The sequence below is a fragment of the Scyliorhinus torazame genome, chromosome 9 (genome assembly GCF_047496885.1).
Source record: "Scyliorhinus torazame isolate Kashiwa2021f chromosome 9, sScyTor2.1, whole genome shotgun sequence".
Taxonomy (NCBI): Eukaryota; Metazoa; Chordata; class Chondrichthyes; order Carcharhiniformes; family Scyliorhinidae; genus Scyliorhinus; species Scyliorhinus torazame.
The window spans coordinates 93,981,366-93,999,217 of record NC_092715.1 but is presented as its reverse complement, the minus strand read 5'-3'; the positions used below and the strand labels follow the sequence as shown (position 1 = coordinate 93,999,217).

Sequence of the window (17,852 nt, the reverse complement as noted above, 5' to 3'; positions counted from 1 at the left end):
GGCTCATTTTTGACACTAAATGCTGTTGAATACGGGTTGCGAATGGTGTGTTATGTAATTTGGAATAGCACAAGCTGCCACTTGATGCAGTTTTGAGTAAAAGATGCTCCAGGCTTTGAAGTGAGTTCTATGTGTTTTATTGAACTATGAGCGCAGTTCTCAATGAGTTTGACTCTCTGCTAATCTAAATGTAGTAACTCAGTCTAACTAAACCAGTCTTGCTCTAATCCACGTGCTGGGGTGTGATGCTGAGGATACACCCTGTCTCACTCTAGATGTTGGTCTGTGGAAAGAGGCAGGGTGTGAGTGCCTCATCCCTTTTATAGTGAGATACCACCCCTGAATGTCCTGACTGCTCATTGGTCGTGTCCTATTCTATGTGTTCATTAGCTGCATGTTCGCATATCATGACAGCGATCTCACCAACGTAGCCATTAGAAACTCCCCGCCAAACACAACCAAAATGACTTAGAAATATTCCTGTTAAATCACTCCATTGCCTTAGTTTCTCAGAAAATCTGACAATTTGGATGCAGAAACAGGGAACATTAAAAAGTCAATATCATTCAGTCAAAATATTAATATTGTTTTGTTTCTCCATAATTGTTCAGAGTCATCTGGATGCCGAAAAGCCAAGAGTAAGATCCTTGGGATGGCAGAAGATGGAAACCAAAAATTGATCATGAACTTAAAAGAACCGATAAAGTGAGCAATGAGTGCTGCTTTTCGTGTTAATGCACTGGAAAGCAAAATTAAGCAGTTTATAAATAAAGGATGAGGAAAAGACAACCATTGAGACATATGAGTTTGGAATTTATCATATATGTAATGAACACTCATCTTGAAATATTCGAAATTAATAACAATTCAATACACTGACAACAAACACAAAACTATGAGAGACATTCAGCGCAAAGTTCTATTACATTCTTTTCTCTTCCTTTCCTTTCTCATGTTGCTGGGGTAAGGATCTACAAGAACTGATCCCTTGTCTAACTGGTGATTCCTTGACACTAATTGATGGCAGTCTATTTGAAAGTGAGAGGAAGCCAAATTAAATTGTGCTCTTGCCTAACATTCACAGAGGAAGCTGGGGATGACTAAATAATGGCCAGGAGTTGGATCTTGACCATTTTTACCATTCCTAAATCTAGGGATATTGAGATCAATTGTAGAAAATTGCCAGCAAACACCAACAATTGAAGCGTGGACGCTTTGCTGTAATCAATACTTCCAAGCAAAACAAACATAATACAACCGACCAGGCTGCAATTATATTTACAAAACTCCACTCATGCAAAAGCATTCTATTTTATATATTTTCAACTATTCAATTTTTAAAGCATTAAAAAAAAATCACGGCTAACACATTTTTGAAAAGAAAGAAAATAAAAGTGCTCAAAATAATTTATAGAAATTCAATTAAACTCAATGGATTTATATTAATGTGCAGGAACACTGAAGTATAGGAGATTTGAAAAGAAATGTGGATAAATGTAATACAATGGTGAAGTATGTGTCAATGTAACCTTTCTAACTTTGCTTGTCGTTTTTTTCCATTGGAGACCTCATAAGCAGTTCCAGTGTATCAGTCATGGAGTTCTGTGACAGGTCTGTGCTTCCCAAGTGGCTGAATACACCATCCTCACTGAAGCCTTTTGACCAAAGCAATAAGCCTTTCTATATGCTGTATTAAAGTCATTTTCCACATGCTACCTCAGCACGATCCATTGTTCATGCAGAGTCCTGCTGACCATGGAAAACTCAGGCTCCAGTCTAAATTACTGCACTTACACACAAGTTAAGCAATAAGCTCCCAACTGGGTTTTTTTTTAAGACAGAAAAGTGCTGTGATTATCACAAGTGCTTGAGGTGCAATTTTGAATTGTCAAAAACCTGCAAACAACTTGAGCTCTTAAAAAAAATTGCTGAGCGACCAAACTTTATTTTCGTAATTTGCACCCTTTTGCACATAAATGCTTTAACTGTGGTGTACCATCTGTGTGAGCTTCAGTTGCCCTGAGCACTCAAGGTCAAAGGTTGCAGTCTGCCCCATGAAACCTGCCCAGCCTCTGCTGAAATCAGCTTTGTTACTCGACTCTGTGACAAATGAGTCCAATCTAGGCTGTATGCCCTTGACTTGACCCTGGCCAATACGAACAATGGGGCAGACTCAGTCAGTGGAAAGGATGTTCTGCACTAATGAACTCAGTGGTGGCCACAGGTCAGTGGCAAAGGGATAATGTTCAATCTTTTCAGGTGTGCTTGTATAATGAAACACGCACACTATTTGCAGGCTCATGCACACATAACAAAGAAAGGTATTTGTACACTCATCAAACCTAATGCACCTTGGGATGCAATAACAGTAAGTTTTAATTTAATCTTCACTGAATTATAATAACTGGTGAAGTAAAGTCTTTGTTTCATCTCCATAAAGTAGGTATACGTTTGACAACCCTTTCCCAGATAAGTAGCATCCAAAATTACAGAAATTTCAGACAAAATTTATCTCAACTTATGTCTGCAAAGCATAGTCTGCTTGTGATGGCGACCCATAACTCATTGGTCTAACTTATTAAAAACTAAATTCCACCCTTCTTTTCTCAAAACACTGATCTTTCAGCAAAAGCTGGTGGCCCTGAAACTTCTCAATTGTTTCGCCCTTAATGTGCAAGTCTCAACAGTGTGTTGTCAAGATACCCAACTACGAAGGGCTTCACACCCTTAATATATCCCCTTCTTTGCCCAATATTCTCACATATGCATATTACAGCATGATTGGCAAAAATAATTCAGGATAATAGATCCAGGCAGATTTACCATCCCAAACAAGAGGTGGTGAGACCAATTGCAGTGCATGCGCTGGCATTGCGTTGGTATGGAGGGCATGAGGGGCCATGGCAAGCAGCTGTGGGTATGTGTAAGACCTTTTGAACCTATCTGTCAAAATTTCCCGAATCCTGACTATGGGCGCGATTCTATGTCCGGTTTTGGGTGCATTTAGAGGAGTGTTTCTTGGCGGCTGCAGCGCTGACAAACACCCAGCTATTCAACAGCACTTTGCAGTTATTATTTGGCCTTGGAGAGTTTCTCTCTGCCGAGGCCACACTTGAGTCGCTTCCTGCTTGTGAGCCCAGCAGGAAAGGCACCTTGCAGATCAGGACGCCATTTTCTCTGGCTGCCCTGATGTCCCCCCCACCTCCTTTCAGCCCACCCCCGTTTTTGACCCCGCTACCCCTCCCCCAACCTCGGGGAGGCCCCCAACAACACCCCCTCAAACCCCTCCACCGGAAGGCCCGCCTGGCACAATCCCTGGCAGTGCCAACCTAGCACTTGGGCACCCTGGCAGTGCCATATCATCAGGATGGCACTGTCAGGGGGCATTGCCAGGGTGGCAGGCTGGAAATGCCAAAACTGCCTGGGTACCAGAGAGAGTGCCAGGTGCCACTCTGCTCTATCCCTGACCACCCAGGGTCTCTAATGGCCTGGGAGACCCTCGAGGTGCCATTACGACCGCTCCACGTTGTGGAAACCAGTACTCAACAGCGCCCTGACGTGGTATCCCAGGCACGGCCGTTAGGTCCCCTGCGCCGGGAGAATCCCACAAACACATTAGACTTATTTAAATATGCAGATCAGAATCACCGCCCAGTGAGGCGAGATCCAGATCGCATTGTCTCTCCAGATTTTGTCAAATCTCGCAAGGCATTTCGAGCGTCGCAAATCCCGTGAGCCTCTCACGAGATTCGGTGGTCTTGACCTGATACCATGTCGAGCCCAACAAGACCACTAAATCGCGTGCTGTGGTTCATGACTCTTCTGAGGGACTGTGAACCACACGTCATGGAGAAGTTGGCTTCTTTCCACAAAAATTGCGTGGGGCTAGGGAATGCAAAGGAGCCGGCCAAGTTAGGACTGGAGAGTATGGGCTTGCAAACTGCATCCTTAACCTGCGCTGGTGAAAATTGCCATCTATGGTATTATAACTCCAGCGGAGGTCACGGGAGAGGAACTATCAGGTTTCCTGTGCCCTCCGGGGAATATGAACGTCCCCAGTAAAAGGGCTGTGGGACTTCCGGTGGCAGCTATGGAGGAGTAAGTCGCACATTTGCTGGCTCCCGCTCTGGTCGGACTTTCCCCGTTTTTCTACCGGACTTGAATTGTGAAACGGATGTTAGTGGCAATTGTTTACTGAGTTCCCACTTTGGTGCATGGAGAGAAGGACTAGAAGTGTTCGTAAGGGCAGAAACAAAAAGACAGAGAAGGCTTGGGCAGTAGCTGCAACAGAAGACAGCATGGCGGAGGTTCGGACCTCTGGCTTGTCGACCCAGCAGTCTATGGAGCAGCTGATGCAAGTCATTCAGGAAGGCTTTGCTACGCAGAAACAGGACTGCTTGGACCCGATAAAAGAGTCAATTGAGCGATTGAAGCATAGATTGGACGCCCAGGATCGGGCGATCCAGAAGGTGGAGAAGGCGCTGGCTGAGCAGGAGGAACATCAGACTGCGGTGGAGCTGGAGGTGGGGATGCTGAGGGACCAGCAAAAGAGGCTCCTGGATAAGGTGGAGGACCTAGAAAATAGGTCCCGCCGGCAGAACCTAAGAATCGTCGGGCTCCCGAAGGGGTCTGAAAGAAATGACGCTGGGGCATACATTGCAGTCATGTTTGTGAAACTGCTGGGGGATGGGGCATTCTCCCAGCCCTTGGAGGTGGATAGGGCTCACAGAGCACTCGCGAGGAAGCCGCGAATGGGAGACCCCCCCGAAGGCAATGGTGGTGAGATTCCACAGGTTCTCGGATAAGGAACGCATTCTACAGTGGGCCAAGCAGACACAGAGCTGTAAATGGGACAATAGCATCCTGCGGGTTTACCAGGACCTGAGTGTAGAGGTGGCCAGGAGGAGAGCAGGCTTCAACCAGATCAAGTCGATCCTTTTTAAGAAAAAGGTGAAGTTTGGACTGTTATACCCAGCCCGTCTCTGGGTCACGCATGAGGATCAGCACTTCTACTTTAAGTCGCCTGGGGACGTGTTGGACTTTGCGAAAAGGAATGGGCTGGTGATGGATTGAGAACTTTTGAACTTGGCTGCAACGTTCGTGTGTTTGGTTTTTTTCTTTTGGTTGCTCTGTTTTTGTAAAAAGTTTCTCGTTTTGGTTTCATGGAAGATGTTTGTGATGCCGTTAGCATTGATTTGGAACCAGCGGTAGAGCTGAGTGAGTTAAGGATTTCATTTGCACTGTTGGGGGATGGAGGTGTGCTTGTTTTGATCTTGGTGTTTTTTCTGTTGGGTAATTGTGTGGGGATTGGTTGGTGCTGGAGTTTGTTTGTATGAACGGGGGGGGGGGACAATAGGTGGGAGACTATCTGGCGCCGGGGATGGGGGCAACCAAGCTAGCTGGGCGGGCTAGCTCTCGGAAGCGCAGTGGGGTGTGTGCATCTGTTTGGTTTAGTAAAGGGGTTGGGTTACAGGGTGTTGTTATTGGGGGGGGGGAGGGGGCAGCAAATGTTCTGCTGACAAGGGAGGGACTTGAGCTGAGGGACAGAGAGGAGGTTGGGGGCGGGGGCTGCCTGGGGATGGACCGGTGGAGGCGCGGAGCACGGGCTGGAGGCGGGCCTAAAAAGGGGATGGCTGATCGGCGGAGGGGGGGGGGGGCAATGAGCCCCCCAAGTAGACTGATCACCTGAATGTTCGAGGGTTAAATGGGCCGGTCAAAAGGGCATATGTGTTCGCGCATCTTAGGGGATTGAAGGCAGACATGGTAATTTTGCAGGAGACGCACCTTATAGTAATGGACCAGGTTAGACTGAAGAAAGGCTGGGTCAGTCAGGTTTTTCACTCGGGATTAGATTCAAAGACTAGAGGGGTCGCGATCCTGATCAATAAGCGGGTGGTGTTTGAGGCGGGTAGAATAATCTCGGACATGGGAGGTGGATACATTATGGTCAGTGGGAAGCTAGAGGGGGTGCAGGTGGTATTAGTAAATGTGTATGCGGCAAATTGGGATGATGTGGAGCTTATAAAGAGGATGCTGGGGAAGATACCGGACCTGGACTCGAACAGGTTGGTCATGGGAGGGAACTTCAACACAATTATGGACCCTGGCTTGGACCGGTCAAGCTCGAAAACGGGCAGGGTGCCAGCAATGGCAAAGGAACTAAGAGGGTTCATGGAGCTGATGGGGGGGTGGATCTGTGGAGGTTTTGGCAGGCGAGGGTGAAGGAGTTCTCCTTCTACTCACATGTGCATAAAGTGTACTCCCGGATTGATTTCTTTATTTTGAGCAGGGCCTTGCTGGCTGGGGTGGTGGACACGGGGCACTCGGCGATTACAATCTCAGACCATGCTCCGCACTGGGTTGACCTGCAGGTTAGTAAAGACAGTAATCAGCGCCCACACTGGAGGTTGGAAGAGGGACTTTTGGCGGATGAAGGGGTGTGCGAGCAACGGAGGAAGGGCAGCACGGTGGCACTGTGGGTTAGCCCTGCTGCCTCACGGCGTCGAGGTCCCAGGTTCGATCCCGGCCCTGGGTCACTGTCTGTGTGAAGTTTGCACATTCTCCCTGTGTTTGCGTGGGTTTCGCCCCCACAACCCAAAGATGTGCAGGGTAGATGGATTGGGCATGCTAAATTGCCCCTTAATTATAAAAGATGAATTGGGTACTCTACATTTATTTAAAAAAAATTAAAAGTGAGAGGAGGAGCTGGGAAGTGAGATAGAGGATGGTCTATGGGCAGACGCGTTGAGTAGAGTCAACACGTCCGTAACATGTGCCAGGCTCAGCCTGATACAATTTAAGGTACAGTGGCCTGGATGAGCAGATTCTTTGGAGTTGAGGACAGGTGCGCAAAATGTGCGGGAGGACCGGCGAACCATGTCCACATATTTTGGACATGTCCAAAGCTTGGGGGATTTTGGCAGGGGTTTGCGGACGTCATGTCCACGGTGTTAAAAACAAGGGTGGCGCTGAGTCCAGAGGTGGCGATTTTCGGGGTGTCAGAAGATCCGGGAATCCAGGAGGATAAAGAGGCAGACGTTCTAGCCTTTGCTTCCCTGGTAGCCCGGAGCTGGATACTATTAGCATGGAGGGACTCAAAGCCCCCGAAGTCGGAGACCTGGCTAGCTTTCTGTTTTTGGAGAAAATCAAGTTTGCCTTGAGAGGGTCACTCTTTGGGTTCACCTGGTGGTGGCAACCGTTCGTCGACTTCTTTGCGGGAAATTAATCGTCAGCAGCCGGGGGAGGGGGGGGTAGTTTAGATTAGAGTAGGGGGCCAATAAGGGTGGGACCTGTATGAGAGGTACATGGCTTTTGCACTATGTTTATGGTTTCATGTATATTGTTTATTTTGGTTTTGTTACTATACCGAAAATACCTCCATAAAATGTTTATTAAAAAAATAGGGCTGTGGTTTCTCCTTTACAGGTGTAGCCCTTTAGTATAAAAAAGCCGAAAGAGACCCTCCAAGAGTGGTGGTGATTTGACTATAAGTAATAAGAAACCTCTTTGTGCTGCAACCTGTTGCTTATGCATCACTGCTTACCTCAGATCTAACACTGGCGACGAAGATTCAGTGGAGCTGCCATCAACACCTGTTGCTACTCGCCCGGTCTACCATGTCTAGGCCTCGTCAGGACTTACTGGAAGCCATCACCATGCCGCATGTCGGGAAGTTGGAACCATTCAATGCAGGAATGGATGACTGGGGACAGAACATAGAGAGGAGGCAATTCTTCGTCCGCACAAACGCGATTATAGGCGATGAGCACAAGACTTTTGTCTTGCTGACACCTTGTGGGTCCCACATACAGCACTATAAAAATCCTAACCCATCGACCCTTCAGACACCCGCCCGTTTGCCTCCCTGGTAGCCTTGGTAAAGGAACATTTTGGCCCAAAGCCTCCACTTGATGCTGCACTATTTCTGGTTCCAAATGGCCGGCCAGAACCAAGGTGAAGGCATCAGAGAATTTCTGGCTTGCCTCAGGAAACTAGCTGAAACCGTGTGAGTTTGGCCCAATCTTGGGCGAAGTACTACGCAACCAGTTAGTATGTGGGATCCATGATGTGGCCACGCAAGTACAACCAATAACAGAAGCCCATTTAGACCTCCAAAAAGCTGTGGAAATTGGAGTATCCAGGGAGTGCGCCGAACAAGGAGTCCAAGAAATCCAAGGGGTGGCGGTGCTCAGTTTAGAGAGTCAATCAGGCCCCGCTCGCAGCCCACTAGGACCAAAGAACCCGTTCCACAGCATTAGGACACATACAAGTGAGGGGAGAGATCCTGGAATAGGCCCTGGGAACATCGTCAAATTTTTCCCCTGACCAGGAGGACCGGGAGTATAATTACCAGCCTGCAGAGTAGCAGCGGGACACAGGGTGTGATGAACGGTTACTGTACTACTGTACCCTTGTCATCATGTAAGGTGATGTCCCCTTTAAGACCGGGCTTGGAACCCTGGGGGACTCCGCCTCCGGCTCCGCCCACCTGGGAGCCGTATATAAGGGGCCACCTTGTGGGCGGCACCCAGTTAGCATCCGTCTTGGCACCAGGCCAGTTCTTAGCTTATTAAAGCCTTCTTTACCGTTTTACGCTCTAAGCGTCGTTATTGAGGGTGCAACACAGGGATTTGGGGCACAGAGGCTCTGCGAGCAGTCACCCACCTGCCGCAATGCCAGGTGTGACTGCCCCACCCGTGACAGGGCCCACTACATGGAGGATAATGATGACCAGTACCAACAACTGGCAACGCTGAGAATTGCACCAATCCAAATCTCGATCCAGGTGAACGGCCACACAACCTGAATGGAACTTGATATAGGTGCTGCAGTCTGTTATTAGTCAACACACCTTCGACTCCATATGATCCGGGATTCGTCTGCTAACTCTTCAGGAGCAAGGATAGTTACCTACACAGGAGGGCCTCTTGTGATTGCAGACACGACCACTGTCCCCATTGAATACGGCAACTAGTCAGCATATTTACCACTGGTCGTTGTACAGGGGAGCGGCCCGAACCTGTTTGGGCGCAACTGGCTCTGGCACCTCCTCTTCGACTGGCAGGGGGTTTGTCAAATGCACATGGCCCCCAAGGTATATTGGCCAGATTTTCAACCGTATTTCAGGAAGGTTTGGGGGCCATCAGGGGGCCGAAGCCCGAATATGCATGGACTCCATCGACCAAGCATGCTATTTCAGTGCCCGTCCTGTTCCATATGCCTTGCATCCAAAGGTAGACGTGGAGTTAAACTGCATGGAGAACCTGGGGATCATAAGACCGGTACAATTTTCCGACTGGGCGGTGCCAGTCTTAAGTCTGACGGGTCGGTGCAGCTCTGTGGGGATTATAAAATGACAGTGAATCGGGTATCGCACGTAGACTATTATCCAGTCCCCAGGATTGAGGATCTGTGTGCCAAGCTCAGCGGTGGACTTACATTCACCAAGCTAGTGTTATGGGTCAGGGTTTACAGGGTTTAGAGAACCTCAAAGTGTATCATGGAGTTCACCTGGCCCACAACTTTTAATAGATTGTGGTATGGGGAGCACACGGCCCACTCTACAGGTGTTGTACAGCAGAAAATGGACAAGTATTTCTTTAAAACAAAACAATGTTTATTCTATGAACTCAAGTTAACCTTTTTAAAACAAACGGTGAATATCTTAGCAACTAGTAAATCAAATACAACCCCAAAGACTACAACACTAAGTAACCCTGTAAGCTGTCCTTTTAATATCCAAAAGACTTAACAAACCTTCAAACAGGGGCACATTAGGTTTACATTCAATACTGAGACCTTTTACAATTCTGGGTTCACCAAGTGATCCATAGATAGTCTTTGGATGGCAGAGATCAACCGTACAGGTCTTTGTTTAAACTTCAGATGCAGCTCACTGAAAAACACAGACGCATCGAATCTTTTCTCAAACTGAAACTAAAAAGCAGAAGTAGAGCTCAGCTCCATCCACACTCTGACATCACTCCAGTAACATGAGCAGCTCCATTTCTTAAAGGTACATTTCTTAAACACCCATTTCTTAAAGATACTCTCACATGACACTAGATATCAGCCATGCGTATTTCCAGCTGGTCCTGGCCCCTAAGTTAAGAAGATTCATCACCATCAACACACAGGATACTCTATGAGTATACCTGGCTACTACTTGGGGTCTCCTCGGAGTGTGCAATATTTCAGAGGATGATGGAGAACATATTGCTCTTCAGTGCTCTTCAGAACTGGGGCTCTTAAAGGAGGACAGTGCGATTCTTCCAATAGCCTCTGCCCGCATCCAGCACTGGCTGTTTTTGCTGGCAGTATATTGGACAACCGCTCCAGGGCCCACATACCCCATCCAGAAGCGTTGATCCACCTACCGCTGCCCACTAAGCCACCTATCCCCGTCACGGCCAATGAGGTAATAGCTGCCCTCCATTTCATAGACTCTCTATCTGTCACGGCATCTTGCATCCGTAGCTGGACCCAGACCAACCCACAGCTCACCCGCATCAGGCACATGGTGCAGTATGGGGCCCAGCACCAGGTTGTGCCCGAGGACCTAATGGCTTATGGGGAAGATGTAAGAGTTGAGCATCGAAGACGGTGTACTCTTATGGGGACCCAGGTGGTGGTCCCTGAGCTTGAAGTGCAACACTTGACTTCCATAATGGACACCCAGGAATGTCTCAAATAAAGATGTTCGTCCGAAGCTACGTCTGGTGGCCCGGCATCGATGCAGACATTGGATGAGTAGCCCAGTGATGCCCCCAATGCCAGGCACACCAACGATTACCCCCGGCAGCCCCGCTCCTTGGGAATAGCCCGGAATTCCTTTGACCCGAGTTCATATCAACTTTGTAGACCTTTTCCATGGGGCGATATTCCTCCTTCTGGTAGACGCTCATTCTAAGTGGCTGGAAGTGGTACTGATGCAGGTGACAACTGCCCGGACCACCATAGTGGAAAAACTATACCAGATCTTCAGTACGCACGGAATCCCTGAGGTACTGGTATCCGATAACGGCAAGTCGTTCACAAGCACGCAGTTTGCGCTGTTTGCCTCCGCCGATGAGCTCCGATATGTAGGAACTGCTCCCTACCACCAGGCTTTGAATGCACTGGCCAAAAGAGCAGTCCAAACATTTAAATTGGGAATGAAGAAGCTGACGGCTGGATCCTGGGACACTCGCCTGGCAGGTTTTCTTTTTACCTATTGCATGACACCGAATGCACGATGGGCATCGCACCAGAGGAGCTCTCGATGGGCGGTCGACTCCACACCCGCCTGAGCTTGGTCTCCCCTATCTAGGCGGAGAGTCCGCCGGAATCAGGACCAGTCCACAACCAACGCCGGTCACTGTTCGCAGGCCTGCACATTCGCCCCGGTGACACTGTGCACATCAGGAACTTCGGCGAGGGAGCAGTTTCGGTCCCAGATGTCATCTTGGCAGCCACCGGGCCGGTATCCGACAAGGTCAGGGTACAAGGACTGGAATCCAATCGCCATGTCGATCACCTTTGGAGCCACATGCCGGATATCCCCGCCGAACAGCCCGCACCCCTATGGTCCGAGCTCCACCAGGCACGCCTCTGGCCCATCGCCCTTACTGCCATCACTATCGGCCCCCGTCCCAGTTGTGGCTGCAGATAAAAGCCCCCCAACTGAGGGCACCAAGATGTTAGACGAGGACCCACTCAGCTCGGGCTCACAGACTGAGATAGACAAGCTGCCCCCGCCCGAGGCACCTGCACCAGCACCGGCCACTGCGCCGACAACAGCGCCCCCACCTTGGCGGTCGTCACGCAAGTGCTGTTCTCCAGTCCAGTACATGCCGCCGGGCCGACACAGACCACGCCAGAGGGTCAACCCCGATGTAAACGGACCAGAGGTCCAGGACGATTTTCGACAGGCGTGGACATGTCTCTGGACTTGGGGAGTTGGAGGGCGGGAGTGGTGGAGTTATAACCCCAGCAGAGGTCTCGGGATAGGAACCATCAGTTTTCCCGTGCCTTCCGGGGGATATGATCTTCTTCATAGGTGTACCCCTTTAGTATAAAAACCCAGACCTGGGAGCAGGTCGGGGAAGGAGATCATCCGGGGAGTGGTGGTGATTTGACTGTAAGTAATAATAAACCTCTTTATGCTCCAACCTACCGCCTCGGATGTAACAACTGGGAAACCCGGAATTGGGTCTCACATATCATATTTAAATGGTTCAGGTGTCATCCTCTAACAATGAACATTTGCCGCCTGGTCTCTGTAACTCCTTTTTACGCTCCACTTTCAAAAATGTTTTGGTGCTCGTGCTTCTGCCATCACACTTTTCACTGTGTTATCGGAATATCTGTGCATATTTTTATATAAACACACAATCTGCTGGGTAACACTGTATCGTAACCCTTTTATTGTTGTCAATTAGCCTAATAATTTTTATTAACGTGTCTGCTAACATCACTTCAGTAATCATCTATTTTGGAATAGTTTTCGGTCTGTAGGTTGTTTTATAGTATGTACATCATTCCAAAAAATTGTAAAGTACTTGTAGAAGAAGATACTGTACAAAATTTTGAAAATCCAAACAGATGTGTCTTTGTTCTATTTCTTAGAATACTCATGTATGTAGTCTACAGGCAGGATAATACAGCTTTTAAATCTGGTTTAAAAGATTAACTGAAATATGGTGGTAATTAAAATGGCTTCCTATCATTCCTTTCATTCTATACCACCTTGTCCATCAGCAGAATTACTTTGTCCTCTGTACTATTATGTGAGCTGAAAATTGTGGAGGATGCCACAGAGCTGACAATAATAGATGAATTAATGGACAGAAAAATCTGGGGTACTTATTACTCAGGAACCTTCATTCATTCAGCTTTCAAAATATGACTCCACTTCAAATTATACCCACAAATCTGATTGTACTTCTATTTCTACAGAGTCTTACAAAGTAGAATTAGAGAACTATTGTGACCCATAGAACATTTATAAATTCATTATATCCGTCGAATAAATAATTTCAGATAAAACCTCAATATATTTTGCTTTAAATGTTACAATGACACGAGGACAAAATTGTTGCCTCAATGGGTTAACTAATTTGTTTGTTGAACGTATCAAACAGGACAATTGTACTGTCACAAACTGCGGTCAAATGATAGAATTATATTTTAATACATTTAGTACATTTTCAAAGTTGTCATAAAGCAGGAGGCTTGCAGCAAAAAATAATTTCTTAAGCTACTTTCTAACGCCTATCTGCATTTTGGATTAACTGCGTAAAATACCGAAAGGCCATGGCATTATTTCAGATTGAGTCATAGTTCATATTTATTCACATCAGGGAAAAAACCTACATTGGAATCAGGAATACCAGAAAATAATGTAATGTTAAAATTGCAAAGGTTATTGCCGTGTCGTTGTTACAAAAGAAAAATATTCCGGTATTGCCACATTTTTGTGATTTTTTTTTAACTTACTGACTAGTTTGGAGCTTGCAGAGTTAAATTCTATAAAATCCCTTCGAGGTCACTGGCCTATAACTTGCACTTCTCTTATTGATGTGCTCATTTTTCTTTCCGTGTTACTTGTCAGCACGCCCCAATATTCCTTCTGTCAATCTCTGTCTCTTAGCTTTTATTAAGGAGTAAAATACTACCATTTCTATGGCGCTAGGTGCACCATAAAGATACGATTGACAAGTCACATAATTTTAAGCTATTTTCTCTGTAATAGAGAAACAGCTTATTACTGCTAAGAAGTGCATGTCTCTGCAGTGTGAATAATGCAGCCCTCCAGGCCAATATTTTGGAGTCATAAATGTAACAATCTATACCTCTACATTGTGTCTCTCTACAATTGTAGATGTCACAAACGTAGCATTTCTATTATTACTCTGTTCTTTTTAACATATATATATTTTATTTCAAACACACAGTTACGTTCGCAAACAGTAATCAACTTGCAACAGATTACAAACAGTTTGGAAAAAAAAAATCCCCTCCCCCTACCCTGTGGCAATGAAAATCTCTTTAAACAGGGATAGAAAGAGCTTCTATCGCATGAGGAACCCTTCTTCTGACCCTCTGTGTGCATATTTAATTTTCTCCAACTTCAAGAATTCGACTCGACATTCCAGCCATGCCAAAACCCCAGTGGCACTGCCGATCTCCAGCTCAATAGGATTTGCCACCATGCAAACAGCGAGGTGAAGGTGTGGTAAACCACTGTTAGTGTATTATATGTATTGTGGTAAACTGTTACTGTACTACATGTATTGTGGTAAACCACTGCCTGACGTCTCCGAGTCCCTTCGTGCTCGGTATAAAGGTGGCTGACCTCCGGCCCTGCCCCAGTTTCGGGATCAGTGGCCAGGAGGCTTTCTGTTTAGCTTATTAAAGCCACAGTTTCGTTCACTACTCGTCTTGTGTTAATTGATGGCACATCAGAAGGCCACCATGTCAGCCCCCTCACCTCACCTCTAGCAGCTTCGGCAACTCTGAAATCCCAAAGATTGCCATCGAAGGGCATGGTGTCAGCCTGAGCCGCACTATCTCCGATATTGTTTAAAACACTGCAGCCAAGAAACCCCTCAGCTTTGAGCACTCCCAGAACATATGCAAATGGTTTGCCAATCCCCTCCTGCAACTTTCACACTTCTCTTCTACTTCTGAGAAAAACCTGCTCATCCGGGCCCTCATCGTATGAATACTGTGCTTTACCTTGAAGTGGATGAGGCTCATCCTAGCACAGGATGAAGTTGAGTTAATTTGATGCATAATCTCACTCCAGAACCCAACCCCCCCTCTAAGCTTGATTCCCAACTCCTCCTGCCACTTCTTCCTTATTTCTTATATTGGTGCCTTATCAGTTCCCAGTAATCACCCATAAATGTCTGCAACCTCACCCTTACCGATGTTGTCCCATGTCAACAACTTCTCTTGTAGCGTCCATTCTGACGATGAGGAAACAAGGAAACTTTTCATGTGCAAAGTTCCCCAGACCTGAATGTATCTAAATCGCTTCCTCTAGGCAACTCCAATTTCTCAGTAATTCCTCCAGTTATGCAAACCTTCCTTTCAAGAAACAGGTCCCTCAACCGTTCTACCCCTTCCCTGCACCACCTACCATACATCACATCCATCTTTCCCGGCATAAACCGATGATTCCTACATAATGGGACCTGTACCGACATGCCTCAACCCAAAGTGCCACCTGAATTGGTTCCAGATTCTGTGCTTTGATTGCTGAACAAGAACTGTAGCACAAGATTATGTGAATCAAGACCATTTTAATTTTAAAAATTCAAACCATAAATTAGAACGTATGTCCAAAACAGTAACTTATTCGAGTTCAAATTCAAAAATGTATAAAATTAATGCAGATTTATCATCTTACAATGTAGTGTTCAACTTGAAGGAATATTGATTCATTAGTTTATTATCAGCAGGAAGTTTCCTTGGCCATGCTTAACCTGAAGCCATGAAATTCCTGAGATCCAGAGGCAAGATTGAAGACTCGCTGCTCAATGCCCAGCTAACCATCTCACTTGTCCAACTTCTGATGATTTTACCCAAACTATGGTTTGGTGGAGGAATACAAAAGAACATTCACTGATAGTAGATGCCATTTTGTTAGGTTGCAGTTGGAATGGTATGTGACGATAGCTAGAATTCTCCGGCCATAGGGATTCTCTTTTCCCGTTGACAGCGCACCCCTGCCCGTGGGTTTCCTGGTGGTGTGGGGTGGCTCCAATGGGAAATCCCGCTGGCAAGCGGCAGGAAGGGAAACGGCATGCCAATGAGATTTACGCGGCTGAGGGACCGGAGAGTCCATCCCTGTATGTTTACGAGATAAACTTTACAGATTCAATGGGGCTGAGATTCCTTTCGTCTTGTCAGTTCAATTTATTTATTTTTACCAAATAATGTTGTGATTACTTACAACTGAGGTGGTTGTCAGGTCCATTAAAAGACCAGTAAGAACCAACTAATTGTACTGGAATCACATGTAGGCTGGACTATGAGGACGATTTCATGGAAAAGTTTCAATGTGTGGTGGCGAGCGAAAAATTCCACAAGCTCCCTGACGCCCGGCCCAGCTAGGTCACTATAAAACGTTAATTGAACCATTTACCAAGGCCCCACGGGATTCACACTTCAAATCATGGTTCGCCAGTTGATTCGCCGGGGAACGCCCTCGCCAGCCCCCTGCTAACAAAGGACAGCAGCACTTAGACCGCTCTTGCACAGCCAACCCCTCTCTGCTCGCAGGCATGTCTCCACGGAGAGAAGCCTCATGCTGTGGTGACACTGACACTGACCTGGGAAAACTGCAGAATGTGATGGAGGCCAGACAGGATGCTCTGTTCTCCAGAGGTCACGGTGGGTCAGCCACAGGCTAGCCACAGCCTCCTGGGAGGAAGTGACAGCGGCCGGCAGCTCAGGGAGTGTGACCAGGAGGACCAGCACCCAGTGCCGCAAGAAGGTCAATGATCTCCACCGGGCCACTCGGGTGAGTTACAATGGACCCCAAACCCGCCCCCCCTTCCCAACATACACTCCCCCACACCATACTCCCCAGCGACACTCCAGCAGATCAATAGCCGATTGAATCATAGAATCATAGAATTTACAGTGCAAAAGAAGGCCATTCGGCCCTTTGAGTCTGCACCTGCCCCAGGAAAGAGCACCCTACTTAAGTCCACACCTCCACTCTATCCCTATAACCCAGTAACCCCACCTAACCCTTTAAGACACTAAGGGCAATTTAGCATGGCCAATCCACCTAACCTGCACATCTTTGGACTGTGGGAGTAAACCGGAGCACCCAGAGGAAACCCATGCAGACACAGGGTGAAAGTGCAGACTCCGCAGAGTGACCAAACCAGGATAGCGAACCCTTTCCCTCGTGCTGTGAAGCAACAGTGCTAACCACTGTGCTACCGTGCCAGCCGGCGGAGTCCCAGAGGCTACGGCCGCAGGAGATGGCGCCGGCAATGCCTATTACTGACGCCAACACTGCTAGGGTGACGGCTGCAGTGTGAGCCTAGTGAACGATATCAGCAGCAGGAGTGGAGGTGTCCAAGGCGTAGCTCAGTCAGTGACGGCCATGGCTGAGCGTCTCGACAGCATGTCCCAGCCATTGGGAGACATCATCCAATACCAAGGTGGACCTTGATGAGGCGCTGCGGAGCATGTCTCAGTCTCAGGTGGGTATAGCTGAGGCACTGCAGAGTCCCAGTCACACACGGCATTGCCAGGGCACTGCAGAGCATGCCCCAGTCACTGAGGGGCATCGCCGAGGGCGTCGACACCATGCTGCAAACATTTGGGAGCCGCCAGGGCTGGCAAAGCCAAATGACCCAGGGGCAGTCAGGATATCAAACCCTTTCCCTCGCGCTGTGAAGCAACAGTGCTAACCACTGTGTTACCGTGCCACCTGGCTGCATCCCCAAGGTGAAACCCAGGGCCCTATGGGCACCGACCGGGAGGAGGGGGCACTGGGTGTCAACTCAGAGCCAGCCGACTGAGAGGCAATGGCTGCCACCAGCACCCACCGAGTTCCACCCCCCCCTGACAGTGGTGCGCCTCGCAGTCAGCAGCCGTTAAGTGCCGCTGGCAAATGCGCCAGGGACCTCTGGCCCCAGAGCCCCCAGAGGACACCCTGCTAGGGGCATCGAAGGCCATGGGATGCAGTAAGCAGCAGGCTGCCTTCACTTCTGATGTGCATCTTGAGGACACACAGAGACGCAGCAGTAGGGCACAGAAGGCCAAGCATGTTTAGGATAACTGATGGGGCACTTGAGGTTAGAGAGTAAGTGGGGGGTAGAAGGGGAAGGGAGTGTGGGGGGCAA

General features: G+C 47.8%; 1 protein-coding gene and 1 long non-coding RNA gene across 2 annotated transcripts in view; one reads left to right on the top strand and one right to left on the bottom strand.

Annotated features, from left to right (window-relative positions):
• The window catches only part of LOC140430008 (uncharacterized), a 28,667-nt gene extending 27,898 nt beyond the window's left edge, over positions 1 to 769 (top strand). The window contains exon 3 of the long non-coding RNA XR_011949270.1: positions 612 to 769. This is a non-coding gene — a long non-coding RNA (uncharacterized lncRNA). The remainder of the gene's footprint in view (positions 1 to 611) is intronic.
• The window catches only part of LOC140430115 (uncharacterized), an 820,575-nt gene that overhangs the window by 357,750 nt on the left and 444,973 nt on the right, over positions 1 to 17,852 (bottom strand). The window lies entirely within an intron of this gene.